Here is a 14,707-nt window from a genome sequence, read left to right as displayed (position 1 = left end):
GCAATTAATATGTAGCTTAGTGTGAAGGCATTTAGTATGTACATAATTTAAAGAAGACACTTAAAGATACTCCTATGAAAGTCCATTTGATATTAATACTTTTTATTACACCTTACTCAAGATACAAGTTAGTGACTAATGATACACAAAGGTCAAGATAATTGCTTAGAAATTAACGTAAAAGGCTATGTTTGCTTTCATGTTTCTTTTACAATATTTCAAGAACTTTTTTTTTTTTAACTTTACCTGCTATTTGTATTTCCCTATTCATACTGGTTTAGCCTAGAGAGTATCACCGTGGGTGCTAAAGACTGGGCAGATTTGGTAGGCAAAGCATTAATGGCAAAAACCACTGAGGGAAGGGGTGACCTGGAACAGACAAAAATAGCATGGGTATATATCACATACGAATTACGTGTGTGATATATATATATATAGATATATATATATAGATATATATATAATCTCCATATATACAATTTGAATCTTTGAATCAAGAATCTCTTTGTGTATGAAGTCTTCATTGATCCTAAGTAGACAATAATAAAAAGAGTATAGTATTATAAAATATTAACCTTTTAGTTATAAAGGATTATAAAACTAGAAGAACCTAACTCTTTTTGTAAATTTTTTTTTACTTTAAGTTCTGGGATACATGTGCTGAACATACAGGTTTGTTACATAGGTATAAATGTGCCATGGTGGGAAAAACTTAACTCTTTTTCTTTTTTTAGAGACAGGGTCTAGCCATGTTGCCCAGGTTGGTCTTGAACTCTTGGCCTCAAGCCATCCTCCCAACTTCACCTCCCAAAAGTACTGGGATTATAGTCATGAGTCACTGTGCCCGGCCAGAACGTAAGTTTTTTTTTTTTTTTTTTTTTTTAGACAGGGTCTTACTCTGTCTCCCAGGCTGGAGTGCTGTAGCACAATCTCAGCTTGCTGCAGCCTTGAACTCCTGAGCCCAAGCGATCCTCCCACCTCAGCCTTAGCTGGGACTGAGGGCACGCGCCACCACACCCGGATAATTTTTGTATTTTGCGGGGGGGATGGGGTCTCTCCGTGTTTCCCAGGCTGGTCTCGATCTCCTGGACTCAAACGATCCTCCCACCCTGGCCTCCCAAAGTGTTGGGATTATAGGTGTGAGACACCATACCTAGCAGAACCTAACTCTTAGATGAAGAAACTAAGATCCAAAGAGAAGACACAGCTAATCTCTTACAGGCCTATTAAGTGAGCGCTATTTGTGCCCTGTACTCTGTTATGGGCTCTTATTATTTCATCTAAATCCCACGACAATCCCATGAGTGAGATATTACCAGCTCTGTTTTAGAGACGGGAAAGCAGATTAACTCATCCACAGTCACACAGCTAGTACATGGTAAAACTGGGATTCATGCCTAAGTTTTTCTGACCAAGTTTTATTATGCACTACTTTAATGTATTCCTGATAATAATCCTCCATATAATTTTTTTTTTTTTTTTTTTTGAGACAAAGTCTGGTTCTGTCGCCCAGACTGGAGTGCAGTGGCACGATCTCGGCTCACTGCAACCTCCGCCTCCCAGGTTCACACCATTCTCCTGCCTCAGCCTCTCAAATAGCTGCGACCCTATAGTCCGCCACCACGCCCGGCTAATTTTTTGTATTTTTAGTAGAAACGGGGTTTCACCGTGTTCGCCAGGATGGTCTCGATCTCCTGACCTTGTGATCCGCCCGCCTCGGCCTCCCAAAGTGCTGGGATTACAGGCATGAGCCACTGCGCTTGGCCTCTCCATATACATTTTTAAATAATCAGGTCATATAAAACAAATCAAGTGCATTGACTGCATAAACTGAAATCTTGTCACATTTCAACTAATGATGGAAACCTTGCAACTCAGGAGGAGAAAAAAGAAGACAATGGGAAGGAGAGAAAAGAAGAAAGAGAGGGGAAAAAATAAAAGACAAGGTCTGAGAATTAGAGGAAGTTTAGTTTAATGGTAAGAGCTTGGGTTTGATTATCTGTTCTTTAGTCTGCTGGTTACATTAACCAGAACATTGGGAATATTAATTTCTGCAAGGTCTTAGTATCATGAAAATGGGATAACTTTGATTGTCTGACAGTATAATTGCTGTCTATCTCCCCAACTAGACTATAAGGACCACGAGGGCAGAGGCTAAGTCCGGTTTTGCTCACTAGTTTTTGTCTTCTCTGACATGATGAGTGAGACAGTTGGCTCAAGCAAAAAAAATAATTTTTAAAAGAAGAGACAGTAACCATTCCATTTTAACTTAACTATACTCATTCATAAATCTTTTCTCTGGGTTTTTCATTGAGCATAGGTCCACTAATGAAAGTGCTGGGTCATCTTTCTTGTATAAACAGTATCCATATTACAGGATAGACAGTTTCTACTTGTCAGTTATAAAGAGAACCTAAAGTCACTTATGAAGCAAACTGAGTACCAAAATATCTTTAGACTTCTATGACTTTCCCCAAAAAAGTTTAGATTCCACTGCACCAGACGTGATAGTAATTGTCTACAACTCAATTCTTTCTTTCTTTCTTTCTTTCTTTTTTTCTTTCTTTCTTTCTTTCTTTCTTTCTTTCTTTCTTTCTTTCTTTCTTTCTTTCTTTCTTTCTTTCTTTCCTTCTTCTTCTTCTTCTTTTTTTTTTTTTTGTATGTTTTCTAGGCTGGTCTCAAACTTCTGGCCTTGAGCAGTGCTCCTGCCTCAGCCTCCCAAAGTGCTGGAATTACAGGCATGAGCCACCATGCTTGGCCCTACAACTCAATGTTGAGTCTTTCTAAAGCATTCAACTTAATTTTCATAAAAGTAACTTTCATTTCACATATATATTTCCTAAGTTTATAAAATATAAGCGCAATTAAATTTTGCAATTACAGTAACAAGTACATCTGACATTAATAGATTTGAATTTGAAAACACTACCCTTGGTAATGATACACTGAATCATGGGAGTAGAAAAGTACAGGTGTCCTCAAGAGTAGCCATTTGGTCACAAACCTACTGCACACATGTGAATAAGTACGTTTTAGAGCAATGGTCTCCAACCATTTTGGCACCAGGGACCGGTTTCATGGAAGACAATTTTTCCACGGACCAGGGGGGTTGGTCTTGAGATGATTCAAGTGCATTACATTTATTATGCACTTTATTTCTAATATTATTACAGACCGGTACTGGTCTGTGGCCTAGGGGTTGGAGATCCCTGTTTTAGAGAGAAGGAAGAGCATCACATAACTTGGAGAGTTCATTACAAGACCTACTGTGTTGAATCCTCAGCATTTACCACATCGCCTAACACAAAGGAAGAAATCAATAAATATTTGTCAAGTCAATAATATCTACCACTCAAGGCTGCTGCAAGACCTGAATGAGCAAACAGCCATACAAGCTCATTTGGACACTGGCATTTGGTAAATGTTAATGCCTTTCCCTTTCTCACTGTTCAAGACATTTTATTTATTTGTAACCTATCTAATTCAAAAGAATTTGAAAGGTGAAAAATGTTTACTAAAGTTGTTGCTTGTTTATGTATTCATTCAAAAGAAGGAGTTCTGAGCTAGTCAGTTTTCCAGGTACAAAAGAGACAAAAGTGAAGACAGGGCCCTGGACTACACCCTGCCTATCACCCAAATAAGAACTTAGCAACAAAATCCTGCAACAGGAAAGGAATTATATGAAGAGAAGTCCCGGTAGCTGGCAAATCTTTCCTCAATTTAATTTGCATTAAAAATAAAAGAGGGGGCTGGGCGCAGTGGTTGACATCCATAATCCCGGCACTTTTGGGAGGCCAAGCAGGAGGATCGATTGAGACCAGGAGTTCAAGACCAGACTCGGCAACATAGCGAGATCCTCATCTCTACAACACATATATATTTAAAAATTAACTGGGCGTGGTAGTATGCACCTATATAGTCCTAGCTACTTGGGAGACTGAGGCTGGAGGATCCCCTGAGCCCAGGAGTTTGAGGCTGAAATGAGCTATGATCACACCACCACACTTCAGCCTGAGCAACAGAGCAAGACCCTGTCTCGAAAACAAACAAACAAACAAAGAGACTTTGCAGTATAAATGTTTTGACAGAACTAATAAAGAATGTGCCTCTGTCTGGCCGGGCGTGGTAGCTCACGTCTGTAATCCCAGCACTTTAGGAGGCTGAGGTGGGTGGATCATCAGGTCAGGAGTTTGGGACGAGCCTGCCCAATATCATGAAACCCCATCTCTACTAAAATTACAAAAAAATTAGCCAGGCATGGTGGTGCGTGCCTGTAATTCCAGCTATTCAGGAGGCTGAGGCAGGAGAATCGCCTGAACCTGAGAGGCAGAGGTGGCAGTGAGCCGAGATTACACCACTGTACTCCAGCCTGGGCGACAGAGCGAGACTCCATGTAAAAAAAAAAAAAAAAAAAAAAAGAATGTGCCTCTGTCTTAAAATAATACATTCCTCTCTAATATGCAAAATAGGACACGTATGAGAAAATATTTGCCAATCAAGTACATTTTATAGCTGATCTAAAGTGCTTACAATCATACCAAAGAATAGAACCTCTCATCATTGGCATAGGCTTTTTCAAGTAAGAAAGGATAAGATGGACTTTGATTTTTAATTTTAATTCTTGCAATGTCACAGAGTAAAGGTCATTTTGCCCAATCATCCCATGTAATAAGGCATATTGCCATATGTAGAACATACAGCTAACTGAGATTCCACTTTGGTTTCTGAGATTTAACCGTGTTGTAATATTGGCTATGTGAACCTGAGAAATGAAAAACTGTGATGTCCTTTTGGAAATGGGGAAAAGTTGCCCAGGGCAAACAAGCACGAATATCTGATTATATTCTGCCCCCTGGTTCCTAGCGATGCCTCTTATGATTGTCTTTCAGATATATGATTTGTAGTGGCAATATAATTGAGGTATGGAGACTGATAGGTCCTGCCTACATGTGATATTTTGTAGCTAACATTTGAATAAATATACTTACTGCTGATTAAACTTCATTACTGAAGTTTAATCTGCATCAACCATGTCAACTAGTGGCAGGGTAAACAAGGAAACCGAAGCTTGCACAATAACCCTAGAAAAAATGTTAAAACACATATGAGAATTTTACAACTAGGAGGCATAGCTTTTGTTAAAAAAGAATAAAATGAAAGTTGACATTTGATTTGCAAGAAGATAAGAAGAAATGATATACTATAAAAGTAAAGCTATATTAGACATACACTTCTATCCTCCCAAATATTATATATCTGTGAATATATAATTCTCTTTTAAAAATGTAATAACTGCTTTCACTTGGGAATTTTAAAAATGATTTTTATGCTTCTTCCTCATTCCAAATGACTAAACTCATTTAATCTGCTTAAATTATTAATAGATTCTAAAGGACAGGACATGCCGGGGAAATTAATCACACAGACATCTTTCTCTTGATATCAGAAACAGGATACATTACGAACTGAGAAAGGGCATATAGCATTTTAATTATGATAGAAGAATAAAAATGAGGGGGATGGTTTAAGTGAAAAAAGCAAACAAAAATTTTCATTCTAAAAATTATTATAAAATATCATTTTACATACTATACAGCCAGGGCCACCCTTACAGACTTACAGAATAGTTATCTATGTAGGGTTCTAATGTCTTGAAGTTTCACAGGGATTCAGTCATTTGAGTCAATTAAAACAGTCTCCACTACCAGTTTGTTCAAAATGCAAATACGCCTTCATGAAAATTTTTTCAAGTTGTTCCAGCAGGGACCTGAATAGAATTTATAATTCATTCAACCAAAATGAGTGGCTCACGCCTGTAATCCTACACTGGGAGGCTGAGGCAGGTGGATCACTTGAGGTCAGGAGTTCAAGACCAGACTGGCCAACATGGTGAAACCCTGTCTCTACTAAAAATACAAAAATTAGCCAGGCATGGTGGCTGGCGCCTGTAGTCCCAGCTACTCGGGAGGCTGAGGCAAAAACAAAAAACAAAACAAAAACAAAAACCTTTTCTTTTTTTTTCTTTTTTGAGACAGAAACTCACTCTGTTGCCCAGGCTGGAGTGCAGTAGCATGATTTCAGCTCACTGCAGCATCCACCTCTTGGGCTAAGGTGATCCTGCCACCTCAGCTTCCTGAATATCTGAGACTACAGGCGTGCACCACCACACCTGGCTACATTTTTATTTTGTGTAGAGACAGGGTTTTGCCATGTTACCCAGGCTGGTCTTGAACCCCTGGGTTCAAGTGATCCTCCCACCTCAGCCTCTCAAAGTGCTAGGAGTGTAGCATGAGCCATTGTGCCTGGCCCAAAACACATTTTCTAAGGACCAACTATTTGCAGGAACCGCAGTAGGTAATGGGCCGCAGTGATAAGAGACTAGACCCTATTCACAATAAACTCAATCCAGTGGGGACCATAGATAGTCGCAGGTAGAGGGAAAAGCACCGCAGCAGAAGTAAGCATAGGGCACTGGAGTCATATAGGAGGGCCACCTAATCCAGATGAGGAAATCAGGGAAGGCTTCCCAGAAAAGCACACACCTGAGCTGTGGCCTAAGACACATGAGGACAGAGCCAAGCAAGAAATGGGGAACAACCCCGTCTCTACTAAAAAATACAAAAAAGTAGCCGGGCCAGGTGGCGGGCGCCTGTAGTCCCAGCTACTCGGGAGGCTGAGGCAGGAGAATGGCGTAAACCCGGGAGGCGGAGTTAGCAGTGAGCTGAGATCCGGCCACTGCACTCCAGCCTGGGCGACAGAGTGAGACTCCGTCTCAAAAAATATATATATATAAAAAAATAAAAAAAAAAAAAGAAATGGGGAACAGTTTTCCAGGCACAGGGAACAGCATCTTCTAGACACAGAGGTGTCTGAACCAGGAACTGCAAAGTATTTCTGTGTGGCAGAGAGTACAGTGTAAGCTGAGGAGTAACAAGAAATGAAGACGAAGGCTGGGCACAGTGGCTCACACCTGTAATCCCAGCACTTTGGGATGCCACGGTGAGCAGATCGCTTGAGCTCAGGAGTTCAACACCAGCCTGGGCAACATGGGAAAAACCCATCTCCACAAAAAATAAAAATTAAGCTGGGCATGGTAGTGCACACCTGTATTCCCAGCTACTTAGTAGGCTGATCACCTGAGCCTGGGAGGTGGAGGCTGTAGTGGGCCATGATCGTGCCACTGTACTCTAGCCTAGGCAACAGAGCAAGACCCTGTCTCAGAAAAAAAAAAAAAAAAGAAATGAAGATGAAAAGATAAAGAGGGACTATATAACCAGACATCATATGTCATCATTTCGAAATACCCTGAAAGCAGTAAGAAGCCACTTAAGATTATTAAGCAAAGGTACTTGGGAGGCTGAGGCAGGAGAATGGCATGAACCTAGGAGGCGGAGCTTGCAGTGAGCTGAGATCGTGCCACTGCACTCCAGCCTGGGTGACAGAGTGAGATTCCGTCTCAAAAAAGAAAAAGAAAACAAACAAACAAAAAAGATTATTAAGCAGAGGAAGAGCATGTTATTCTAGAAGCAATATGAGAGAGGGAGTTGAAGAGACTGGAGACTATAAACTAGGGGTTCATACGGGAAGACTGTATCCTATTCCATGTAAGAAATGAGCTATAGGAATGTCAGTGGAACTGAGAAGAGATGGATTCAGGGCACATTAGGGAGATAAAACTGCTGACAATTAACAGTGTGTTGGACCTAGGTGTCAAAGAAGAGAGAAAAGGCAAAGACAACGTCTCAGTCTCTGACTTGAGAAACCAGATAGATGGCAGAGCCATTTCCGGAGACGGCAAATAATGGCAAAAGAGCAGATTTGGCAGCAAGACCCTTGATTTGGACCTGTGGAATTTGAGATGCCTATGATGGAGGCAAAGTGGGTGCTTGTGGGAGGGGGAGAGGTTGCAGAACTAGGAGGAAGAGTTGAAGGAGGAATAGAAGGTCAGCCTCTTTTATACATGGCAGCAGTATTTACTAAATGCTGTATTTTTTTGAGACAGGGTCTCACTCTGTCACCTAGGCTGGATGGAGTGCAGTGGTGCAGTCATAGCTCACTATGACTTGAATTCGTGGGCTCAAATATGATCCTCCTGCCTCAGCCACTGGAGTAGCTAGGACTACAGCCATGTGCCACCAAAAAATTTTAAAATTTTTTGTAGAGATGGAGTCTTACTCTGTTGCCCAGGCTAGTCTCAAACTCTTGACCTTAAGCAATCCTCCCACCTTAGCCTTCCAAGTAAATTTTTTAATAGGTTAAAAAAAGTAAGTTTACTACAAAATTTAATGTATAAAATTCCTTCAAAAAACAAGCCGTTAACATTCAATTTGTCAGAAAGGTACAATGACCTTGCCTAGAAATGAATATTAAACTCAGTCCAGATCAAAAATATTTCACTGCTTGAAAGGGCAAACGGTAAAATTTAGTGTAATTTTGAGACTGGAACCAGCATTTACTTACATGATAATAGTGAGATAAAGAGCCAAACAGTAATAGTATTGCTTTCCCAGGAGTAACATGACAGTGGAGGCTGTTCCTTGTAGATAGAAAGAAATTAAGATGATCTTATAGTAACCAAACTTTTTCAGCCAGGACTGACTGATAAGTACAAGGCACTGAAACGGAAACAGAATGGCATTGTGTTAAGATGGAACTCCATGCATTATTAAGCTTACTCACTCTTGCTGATGACAAAATAAACGTTCTTATTGCAAAATAAATTGCTGGTGGTGACCCATGCCTATAATCCCAGTAGTTTGGGAGGCCAAGGTAGGAGGATTGCTTTAGCCCAGGAGTTCATGACCAGCCTGGGCAACATGGTGAAACTCTCTCTCTACAAATAATACAAAAATTAGCTGAGTGTGGTGATGTACAGCTGTAGTCCCAGCTACTAGGGAGGCTGAGGTGGGAGGATTGCTTCAGTCCAGGAGGTTGAGGCTATAATGAGCTATGATCATACCCACTGCACCCCAACTTGAGTGACAGAGCAAGACCCTCTCTCAAAATATACATAATAAATAAATTTGCTTCTGAATTATAGTATCAATTGAAACACACAACTAAAACTATCTTGCTTAGAAATGCCATTATTATCGATATATATCAAAAATTGATTATGAATAATAACTTTTCTTTTTTGAGACAGTCTCAAATCTGTCATCCAGGCTGAAGTGCAGTGGCATGATCTTGGCTTAGTGCAACCTTTGTCTCCCAGGTTCAAGCAATTCTCATGCCTCAGCATCCTGAATAGCTGGGATTACAGGCAAACACCACTGTGCCTGGCTAACTTCTGTATTTTTAGCGTTTCACCATGTTGGCCAGGCTGTTCTCAAACTCCTAGGTTCAAGTGATCTGCCTGCCTGGGCCTCCCAAAATGTTAGGATTACAGGTGTGAGCCACCACATCTTGCCTGAAATGTACTTTTTACCCCAAAATCAAGCATCAGAGGAAAACAAGAGTTAGCATTCTGGGTTACTGTGTCCTGCCTAACTTTATATATTTTTATCATTATAACACATTCATTTTAAGAGCTCAGACGTAGATTTTTTGCATTTCTTGCTATTAATGAAAAAGTTCATTGTTCTAGACTGAAAAGTTTATGCTAAATATACATATGTACATTAACAAAGATCAGAAGATACTCTTTGTTTTCGATAAAAAAGCACACATTGTTTATCCCTGAAAAGTTTTCACTAACCAAATGTATGTGCATTATAATTAGAAGAGAATTTTGAATGATGTAAGTAGAATACAGATGTTCTTTAGTAAACATAAGGGTTTTTTTCCCCTGACTGATTTTTTGACTTACTTTTCTACTTGTAAAGAACAAGAGTTCATTTTCTGGACACTAAAAAACAATGGATCAGTGACTGATGTGGTCCAAGGCATTTTTTAGAGTTCTGTAAGAGGAAGTATGTAAAACACCCCAACAAGTCCAATTATATTCTTAAATATTATTATAATATTATAAAGTAACACATTTCCACATATTGAAATGCAGCTGCTGTTTCTCCATCTCTAGTACATAAACATACAAAATACAAGAAGTTAATAATGTAAGAAATATGTGGTAGAGTGGAATGTGCAAGATTTTTTTAAAGACAAGGTCTTACTACATTGCCCAGCCTGGTCTCAAATTCCTGGGCTCAAGCGGTCATCCCAAGTAGTTGACTACAGGCATGCACCACCATGTCTGGCTGGCCGGGCGCGGTGGCTCAAGCCTGTAATCCCAGCACTTTGGGAGGCCGAGGCGGGCGGATCACGAGGTCAGGAGATCGAGACCATCCTGGCTAACACGGTGAAACCCCGTTTCTACTAAAAATACAAAAAATTAGCCAGGCGAGGTGGCGTGCCCCTGTAGTCCCAGCTACTCAGGAGGCTGAGGCAGGAGAATGGCGTGAACCCGGCGGGGCGGAGCTTGCAGTGAGCTGAGATCGCGCCACTGCACTCCAGCCTGGGGCACAGAGCAAGACTCCGTCTCAAAAAAAAAAAAAGAAAGAAAGAAAGAAAGAAAGAAAGAAAGATTTTGAAATCAGATGTCCCTAGATTTAAATTCCAGCTTTGCCACTTTTACCAGCTATTTCTTCATAGAGAAGTTACCTTACCTAAGAGGCATTTCCCCCACCAAGACAAACTTTCTCTCTCTCTCTCTCGCTCGCTCGCTCGCTATCACTCTCCCTCTTCTCCGTTTCTCTTCTCTTACCTAGCACCATACTCAACATATAAAGTACTTAATAATTGGTAGCTGTTTTTCTTGTGTCCAATATATAAAAAGATATAAGCCAATGATGAGTAGTATTACAAAAATCATGAAAGAAAAGAGAAAGACTGTCTTTTTTTTTTTTTTTTAACTAAAATAGAGGCTTCTACAAATGAAAGATTTTGGCTCTCCATTCAACAGTGTGTTCCAACATAAGTGTTGGCAAACCTATGCCGACATCAAAACAGAGGGATAAAGGCAGTGCCGTGCTCACAGTGAAAGTCTGGTATCTGCTGCGTTGAGATGGCTGTACATAATAAGAGCTAACATTTCTAGAGGGTTTATTGTGCCAGGAACCGTTTTAAGTACTTTGGATGTTTTAATTCATTTAACCTTCATAATACTTTCCTTAGGTAGGCACTATGTTTTTTTGTTGTTGTTGTTTGTTTGTTTGTTTTTGAGACAGGGTCTTGCTCTCTCATCCAGGCTGGAGTGCAGTGGCACAGTCATAGTTCCCTGCAGCTTTGACCTCCTGGGCTCAAGTGATTCTCCCACCTCAGCCTCCCAAGTAGCTGGGACTCCAGATGTGTACCACGATGCCTGGCTAATTTTTAAATTTTTTGTAGAGACAGCATCTCACTAAGTTGCCCAGGGTGGTCTTAAACTCCTAGGATCAAGCGACCCTCCCACCTTAGCTTCCCAAAGTACTGGGAGCCATTGTGCCCAGTCCCGTAGGTACTATTTTGATCCTCATTTTACAGATGAGGAAACTGAGGCACAGAGAAGTAGAGTAACTTGCCCAGGATTGCACAGCTAGTAAGTGGAGAGCCAGGCTCCTCCTGGGCAGAGTACAGATCCATGCTTTTAAACCAGTTACTCCTCTGCCTCTCTGGGGAGTGTAATGTGGAAGAGTGACAGACCTATACCAACAGTTATTAGGGAGACAGAACATTTGTTCATCCTTTTCTCCTTTATTTATTCAACTCCTCAAAAACAAAGCCAGCCTGAGACTGGGTGCAATGGCTCATGCCTATAATCCCAGCACTTTGGAAGGCCAAGGCAGGCGAGTCACTTGAGGTCAGGAGTTGGGAGACGAGCCTGGCCAACATGGTAAAACCTCATTTCTACTAAAACTGCAAAAATTAGCCAGGTGTGGTGGCACATGCCTGTAATCCCAGCTACTTGGGAGGCTGAGGCAGGAGAATTGCTTGAATCTGGGAGGCAGAGATTGCAGTGAGCTGAGACCACGCCTCTGCACTCCAGCCTGAGTGACAGAGTGAGAGTGTCTCAAAAAAAAAGAAAGAAGAAAGAAAGAAAAGCGGGGGAGGGAGGGAGGGAAGGAGGAAGGAAGGAAGGAGAGAGAAAAAGAAAATGAAAACATAGTGCTCACCTTCATTATTTTACCCAATAAAGTGTTAAAGAGACTTAGCCAAATAAATAACAATAAAAACAGATTCCAATGAGCCGTCATTTTTTTTTTTTTTTTTTTTTTTGAGGCAGAGTCTCGCTCTGTCACCCAGGCTGGAGTGCAGTGGCACCATCTCGGCTCACTGCAACTTCCACCTCTCAGGTTCAAGCAGTTCTCTGCCTCAGCCTCCTGAGTAGCTGGGATTACTGGCACCTGCCACCATGCGCGGCTAATTTTTTGTATTTTCAGTAGAGACGGGGGTTTCACCATCTTGGCCAGGCTGGTCTTGAACTCCTGACCTCATGATCCACCCACCTCAGCCTCCCAAAGTGCTGGGATTACAGGCAGGAGCCACTGCACCCGCCAAGCTGTCATTTTTTACCACAATAATTTACACGTGTTAATTCTCTAGAAATTAAGAATAAATTTAAAGCAACTTTGGATTTTCTTTTATTTTTTGTAGAGACAGGGTTTCGCCATGTTGCCCAGGCTAGTCTTGAACTCCTGGGCTTAAGCAATCTGCCTGCCTCGTCCTCCCAAAGAGCCAGGATTACAGACGTGAGCCACCACGCCCAGGCTTACATAAGAATTTAACAATTTTTTTTCAACCTGGTGAAGAGGAGAAACTATAGGCAAGTACTATACATGATTTAAAGTAAGAAAGTATATATAGCCTAGAATCTGGTAGCAAATAATAAGCAGAGACAGGAAATCAAACAGCTTCCCTTTCTTGGTGGTTAAACAGAGGAGCAAACAGCCTGACAAACTTCAAATTGCTTTGAAAGGAGAGCATCATTTTATCATGCACACACAGTACCTGGACTATATTGACAAGCCAGACATGAAATTCCATTTGGTATGCTCTGCTAAATAAATGATGTAAGCACAGTACATTTTAGAGACAGAATCTTAAAGTATACAGCTCTAAAGGTACCACCTCCCTTTTCTCATCTATAAGAATAAGAATCTCTTCCTCCAAGATTGTTATGAGGATCACATCATGTAATATACACAATGCACTTGGCAAAATAGCAGACAGGCAAATTCTATTCTATATACTTTACTTAAGAAATTGTGGTGGGCCGAACACTGTGGCTCATGCTTGCAATCCCAACACTTCGGGAAGAAAGGAGGACTGCTTGACCCCAAGAGTTCAAGACCAACGTGGGGAACATGGCTGGTCTTGATAAACACTGTCTCTACAAAAGATAAAAAAACTTAGCTGGGCATGGTGGTGCATGCCTGTGGTTCCAGCTACTCAGGAGACTGAGGTAGGAGGAAAGCTTGAGCCCAGGGGATCAAGGCTGCAGTGAGCCATGACTGTGCCACTGCACTCCAGCCTGGGTGACAGAGCATGACACTGTCTCTAAAAAAATAAAGAAATAAAAATAAATAAATTGTGGCAACACTTAAAACATTTTAGAACTATTTCTATCCCAAATGGCTTAATGATTTTTGAAAGCTGGTAAACAGTAAAAACTAGTCTATCTAGAATAACCTGTTACCTGAAGAGTATTGCTAAGATGTTTTGCTTATCATTTGTGAAAACAGGAAAAACCTATATCACAGGCGAGGTAAAGCCATATTTTTAGAGGACATATTTAGGTTAAAGGGAACAACATATCAGCTCTCCAAATGGTATAATAAGCAGCAGACCAGTATATTTTTTGAAGAGGACATGACCTCTACAATAATGGTCATGACCATGGAATTTTAATAGTGCTCTGAAATTCCAGGACTCAGGCTTTTAGCCAAGTGTTTTGAAACTTGACCAACTAACTCTTCTTCCACGTGATAGTCACAGAAATCTTAAACACCCAAATAAAGCAAAACGACATGCTCACGGGAAGCTGTTTTCTTCCATAGTTCTGCTGAGGCTTAAAGGAGAAAGCTGAGAGGAACAAAATTCCACAGCAAAAATGTTTAAAATATCACATTGTTCAGTTCTCACTGGGGTCTCTTTCCTTTTCCCCTGTTGTCTTTTTTTTTTTTTTTTTTTTTTGAGACGGAGTCTTGCTCTGTCACCCAGGCTGGAGTATGGTGCGATCTCAGCTCACTGCAACCTCCGCCTCCTGGGTTCAAGTAATTCTCCTGCCTCAGCCTCCTGAGTAGCTGGGATCCGCCACCAAGCCCTGCTAGTTGTTGTATTTGTAGTAGAGACAGGGTTTCACCGTGTTGGCCAGGCTGGTCTCAAACTCCTGACCTCTAGTGATCCACCCGGCTCAGCCTCCCAAAGTGCCGGGATTATAGGCATGGGCCACTGTGCTCGATCTTGTCTCTTTTTTCCATTATGTTTCTACTGAATCTTGTATGCTATCTGGAGCTCTGAATCTTTGGGTCTTTTAATAACTGTGTGTCGGATGGGTGCGGTGGCTAACGCCTGTAATCCCAGCACTTTGGGAGGCCGAGGCAGGCTGATCACAAGGTCAGAAGCTCGAGACCAGCCTGAACAACATGTTGAAACCCCATCTCTACCAAAAATACAAAAATTAGCCAGGTGTGGTGGCGCGCACCTATAATTCCAGCTACTCAGGAGGCTGAGGCAGGACTGAGAGGGCGAGTGTTGCAGTGAGCTGAGATCACACCACTGCATTCCATCT

The 14,707-nt window shown here is 41.2% G+C and overlaps 1 long non-coding RNA gene across 3 annotated transcripts in view; it reads right to left on the bottom strand.

Annotated features, from left to right (window-relative positions):
* The window catches only part of LOC139359845 (uncharacterized), a 79,274-nt gene that overhangs the window by 53,101 nt on the left and 11,466 nt on the right, over positions 1–14,707 (bottom strand). For 2 of the 3 annotated variants that reach the window (XR_011616344.1, XR_011616346.1), the window contains exon 3: positions 8,461–8,615. This is a non-coding gene — a long non-coding RNA (uncharacterized lncRNA). Of the gene's footprint in view, positions 1–3,508; positions 5,082–8,460; positions 8,616–14,707 lie in introns of those variants that run through there. The other variant, XR_011616345.1, reaches the window with a different exon arrangement.

This window comes from Macaca nemestrina, chromosome 18 (assembly GCF_043159975.1).
Source record: "Macaca nemestrina isolate mMacNem1 chromosome 18, mMacNem.hap1, whole genome shotgun sequence".
NCBI classification, from domain to species: domain Eukaryota; kingdom Metazoa; phylum Chordata; class Mammalia; order Primates; family Cercopithecidae; genus Macaca; species Macaca nemestrina.
The sequence above is the reverse complement of the archived record's forward strand: the minus strand, read 5'-3'. Positions and strand labels throughout refer to the sequence as shown.